Genomic DNA, 5,959 nt, shown 5'->3' with positions numbered 1-5,959 from the left:
CCTAAGCCAAGAGCAGCTATCCACAGGGTAACTGCCGAGAAGTCAGGATATGCCTATCCACCCATCAGGGCCTCTCTGTGGATCACATCTAATGAGACCAGTCAGATCCTTTCGGGGGGAGGCTGAATAACATTTTCTTCCAGCTCTTCAGGAACCTCCCTCCATCACTTAACTCATCTCTCTTCTGTATCGTCACTTTATTCTGTTTATACTAACACCATCTTAAAGATCATTTCAGTTTTTTTGTATTTAAATACTAACATAACACCTTTGTCAAATACAAACCTTCTTACATATAACACTCTAAATAGCTTTTCTCTTTCACACTCAGCTTATTAAAATAATTGTCTTCAGTTCCTATCCTTCAAGTCACTTTTCAGCCTATGGCAGTTCATACCTACTATGCCCCAAGAGGACGTTGTTTCTTATAGGTGTTACAAAATAGTAATAAAATAAGGTATCAATTGCTGTGTAACAAACGGTCCCATTAAAAACAGCAGCCACCATTTATCGTCTTTCATGATTTTCTGCGGGTTGACTAGGCACAAGTGGTAATTCTGTTCTGCATGGCATTGTCTGCACCTGTGGTCATCTGAAGACTTGACTGGACTAGAACATCCACTATGGCTCATTCGCATAGCCAGCAGGTGATGTTGGCTCTTGGCTGGGAGCTTAGATAGAAGTCAGTTCTTCTCCTCATGGCACCTCCATATGTGGGCTTCCCACAGCATGAACACTGGTTTTAAGGGGAAATGTTTCAAGCCTGTGAAAGCAGAAGCTGCCCAGACTCAGAAATGAGCAGTCTCACTTCTGCCACATTTTATTGGTTGATAAAACACCATCCAGTCAAGATTCAAGGGGAGGGAAATAGATTTCTCCTCTTGATGGGAGGAATAGAAAAAATGTGCAGCAAACTTTAATATGGCACTGTTATTAATGGTCTTCCTTAGTGATAATTCCAGTGAAAATAATACAGTTTTTATTTTATGTGGCATCTCAATTCTTGAAATATTTCATTCTTTCAACTTCCATGACAACACACTCTTCTGGTTTTCTTGATACTTGTAGAGCCACTCTCACTTTCTTGTGAAGAATCCTCTTCTTTTCCTCAAACTCAAAATATTATTATTCCTTGGGATTCCACCCTTCATCCTCTTCTATTATCAGTTTCTATTTTTCTGTCTATCTTACTGGACATTCTAATAAACTCTCAAGACTTCCATTATTATCTACATATTAATCATTCTCAAATCTTTATTCATAGCTCTTATTTCTCACTTAAGTTCCAAACCTAAATATCCCATCTTCACTAAACAACTCCTATTTCCATTTAAGTATCTTATAAGCATCACAAAATCAGAATGTCTAAAATTGAGCTCATTGTATTTTCTCCCAAAGCTTCAATTTCAAAGTTATCTCTCTCTGTGAATATCACCATAATTCCCTCAGTTACATGATACAGAGAATTAATCATTTTAGACTCTTTTATTTTGCTGACCCCTATATCTAGTCACAGAGCTGGCTAATATTATCTCTTTATTATCTTTCAAATTAGTTAGGTTGCCTACACCTCTTCTCCAGCACTCCAGTACTGAACTCTATCATCTTTTACCTGACACATTGCAGCGTCTTTTATGTAGTCTTCTCTTCCACACTGGCCTCCTCTTTAATTCATCATCCACACTGAAGCCAGAGTAGTTTTTAATGGCAATATTACATCATGTTTTGCTCTATTTGGCAGCATATATACTAAAATTGGAACACTAGGGAGAAGACTAGCATGGCCCCTGTGCAAAAGTGACTTACAAATTTCTAAAGCATTCCTTATTTTTTTCTTTATTGATGGGCACACAGTCTAAAGGTGTAATTTGTATGACAACAGCAGCACAAATGAAGGGAGAGAAGATGAAGCCATGTAGGAGTAAACTATTGTAATTAAGCTGGTGTTAATCTGAACTAGATTCTTATAAATTAAGATGTTAGTTGTAATCCTCATAGCAGCCACCAAGAAAATAACTGAAAAAATATAGTAAGAGAATCAATAAGGGAATTAAAGTCAAAAATATTCTTTTAACACAAAGGTAACAGAGGAAGGACCCCTCCAAAAAAAACATAAGATGTATAGAAAACAAATAGAAAAATAGCAAATATAAACACGACTTTATCAGTAATTTCATTAAATGAAAAGATATTGAATTGAAAGGTAGAGATTAGCAGAATGGAGAGAAAAATAAAATCCAACTGTATGCTGTCTATAGGAGGCACACTTTAGATTCAAAGACACAAAGAAGTTGAAGTATAGGAAGAGATATACTAGGTAAACAATAACCAGACGAGCTGGGAGTGGCTGTACTAATATCAGACAAAGTAGACTTTAGGAGTAGAATTATTACTACAGACTAAGAAGAACATTTGGTGATAACAGACTTAATCCATTAAGAAGATAGAACAGTTACAAATATACATACACCTAACAACCCCAAACTCTTGAAGCAAAAATTAACAGAATTGGAGGAGAAAATAGGCAATTCAAGAGTAACGGTTGGAGATTTCTACATCTCGCTTTCAATATGGGTAGAACAACTAGATATAAAATCATCAAACAAGTAGGAGATTTGAACAACATTGTAATTCTATTCACAGAGACTTACAGAGCACTCCATTCAACAACTGCAGAATACACATTCTTCTCAAGTACATGTGGAACATTTACCACGGTAGAACATATGTTAGGCCATATAACGAGTGTAAATAAATTTCAAAAGATTGAAATCATATGAAGTATGCTCCCCAACCACAGTAGAATAAAATTAGGAATTAATAACAGAAGGAAATTTGGCAAATTCACAAATACGTGGAAATTAAACACAATCAAATAATCAGAGAGTCAAAAGGAAATTAGAAAATACTTTGAGGTGAATAAAAATGAAAACACAACATACCAAATCTTATGGGATGCAATGAAAATAGTGCCTAGAGGGAAATTTATAGCTGTATGTGCCTATATTTAAAAAGAAGACAGACCTGATATAGGTGTGTTATACTAGAGACTCAAACACCATATGCAGCATGGCTCTCGTGATGTTATAATGGGAAAGAATCAAACTTCATATTTTAAAGATACAACATCTCCCCAGATTAATCAATTTAGTGCGGTTCATCAAAATTCTAGTTGGATTTTGTGAGAAATTTATACTTCAGAGTTCATATGGAAAAGCAATATCCTCAGATACCTAGATTGCCTTTTAAAAGGAGAATAAAACTTTATAATATTAAAATATATTTGAAGCAATAGTAATAAAGAACAGGATATATTTACATGAATGAAGAATTCAAGAGAAATGGAGAGCCTCTGGTATTGGTACGGAACAATGATTTATCACTGTGTTAGATGCCATGCAGTTGTGGGAGCTGGTAGAGGACAGCTGTTTGACCTGCATCTTAGGTTGAGCTTGAAGTCTTTATAGGTCAGACAGACCAGCAGTTGGAAAGGAAAGTTAGATGTGGATGAGAGGACAAACACATTGGAACCAGTGAGGACAAACTGAGACCCACAGGACAAAGTAGAATTAACATCTGTCTCTCATCACCTTCCATCTCAATGCTATGAGTGACCAGCGAGGGAAGGTAGCACCTTTCACCACGGAGGTGCCCACACACTTGGGGCAGAACTTGGAGAAGATCTGTCAGGAGCTGGAGGAGCTGAATGTCTGGGTTGACAGAACAAGATGAGCCAGTAGATCAGTGACAGCTGTGTAAGAGGTCACTGTACCACTGACCTTCAGAGCATTAAAAAGAAAGAAAAAGAAAAGCTGCCCTTTCATTTTCTACTTTTCAAATATCACACAAAACGTCTCTCGTGGCCAACACTAAGTCAGAACCATACAGAAAAGAGAATTGTAGGAGATGTGCTTCCAGCATAGCTAATGTGACACAGTACAAAGCCACCACGGTAAGGCTGGTTTGGTTCAAGAACAGGGACAAAAAGGAACAGAAATGAGTGCCAGGGACATATTCATGTGCGAACTGAGTAGACACTAAAGAACAGCTGGCTGTGGGCACACGAATAAGACTGGGCCTCTACACAACACAACAAAAACCATGGAGTCCACACGGATTTAAGAATAAATATAAAAGTTACAACTATTAATTAATAGCGTAAAATAGAACAGAACATCTTTGTGGCTTAGGTATGAGGACAAATTGCTTAACACGAAACTTCAGAAGCATAAATCATTAAAAAAAAAAAAAGAATTTTATTGTATGTAATTTGAGGCTTTCTGTTGTTGAAAATTAGTAGATAGATGACCAAGTAGGAAGTCTGAAAATTATAAGAACTCAATATCCAGTATATCTAGTAGATAAAGATCAACTACAAATCAAAATGGAAATACTGTACTCCCAGGGGAAAATAGGACAATGGCTGTCATCGTAGCATGGGTTCCCCCCAAAATAGAATCGGAGGCCAAAGTTTATGAGCTACTGCGTTGTTAAGGAGTTAAATCCCAGGACTGAGGGAAAGGCATGTAAAGAAGAAAACCGGAGAGAAAGAGAGACTATTTATTTATTTATACATATATAGAGTCATAGTTTACTATTTTATTCAATGGGTTATTTTTCTTTACACTAATTGATTATTCTCATGCTCAGATTTTTCCTAATCTAGCCAATGAGCACCCCTTCAAGCTGGCTTCTGTGTCCTTGTTTTGTTTTGTTCTGCTCTTTATTTTTTACTTTTTAAATAGAATTTTGAAAGGTTACTTTCCATTTATAGTTATTACAAAATATTGGCTATACTCCCCATGTTGGACAATACATCCTTGAGTCTCTTACACCCAGTAGTTTGTATTTCCCACTCCCCCACCCCTATGTTGCCCTCCCACTGGTAACCACTAATTTGTTCTCTATGTCTGTGAGTCTGCTTCTATTTTGCTATATTCACTAGTTTGTTGTCTTTTTTAGATTCCACATATAAATGGAATATAAGTCCAGTATTTGTCTTTCTCTGACCTATTTCACTAAACATAATGCCCTCCCAGTTCATCCATGTTGCTACAGATGACAAAATTTCATTCATTTTTGTAGTTGAATAGTATTCCATTTTATGTATGTATATATACTTGGTTTTCTTCCATATCTTTTCAGATATACACCCAGGAATGGAATTGCTGGGTCACATTTTTAGTTTTTTGAGAAAATTCCTTTTGATATGTCTTTATCATTCTTTGGGCAGAGTTGGAAGATAACCTTCCATGGGTCTCTCATATTTCTGGCCATCTTGTGAGCAGTAGTCATAGGCTCACTCCCATATCTCCTTTGCAGTAAAGTGGGCTCCCCTCTCTGACACAATGTTGTATAGGATTCTTGCCCAGAGGAAAAATATTCTGTAAGTTCTTGGACAGTTATGGTGGCAGAGGCCTCGTAGGCAGGAAAAGCAAACCCAGTCCCAGAATATGTGTTTATTCTTGTTAGAACAAGCCTCTGGCCTTTCCAGGATAGAAGAGGCTCAATGTAGTTAACTTGACACCAAGTGGTCTTCTTGAGGAAGGGTCTTATATATCAGGGACTCAGGATTGGTGTCTGCTGCCGGCATACTGGGCATTAGATGGAGCAGCAACTAAATCAGCCTTGGTAGGTGGGAACCCATGCTGTTGGACCCAAGCGTTCATCTCTCCTGCCATGGCCACTACATTCATGTACCCACTGAGCCAGCACTGAAATAGCTGGTGACAGGGACTGGCGGAGTAATCTTGTCTACTTGGCTGTTTAGATCTTCCTCCGTAGTTGACGCTCTCTGCTGGGCTTTAACATACAATACAAAGATTTTCACGCTTTGTTCCCACTCCCATATGTTCATCCACCTCCTTGTTCCATTCTTTCAATCTTACTCTCTCATGGGTGCCTGCCCATGAGTCTGGATATATTGTAGCCTCAGGCCACCTCTTTCACATAAGGTGGA

At 37.6% G+C, this 5,959-nt stretch overlaps 1 non-coding gene across 1 annotated transcript; it reads left to right on the top strand.

The window, feature by feature from the left end:
- Positions 1-1,725: 1,725 nt before the first annotated feature.
- On the top strand, positions 1,726-1,832 carry LOC116153219 (U6 spliceosomal RNA). The gene has a single exon (XR_004137002.1). It is a non-coding gene; the product is annotated as a U6 spliceosomal RNA (small nuclear RNA).
- The last annotated feature ends 4,127 nt before the right edge of the window (positions 1,833-5,959 follow it).

The sequence above is a fragment of the Camelus dromedarius genome, chromosome 4, assembly GCF_036321535.1.
Source record: "Camelus dromedarius isolate mCamDro1 chromosome 4, mCamDro1.pat, whole genome shotgun sequence".
Taxonomy (NCBI): Eukaryota; Metazoa; Chordata; class Mammalia; order Artiodactyla; family Camelidae; genus Camelus; species Camelus dromedarius.
This window is presented reverse-complemented; position numbering and strand designations above follow the sequence as displayed.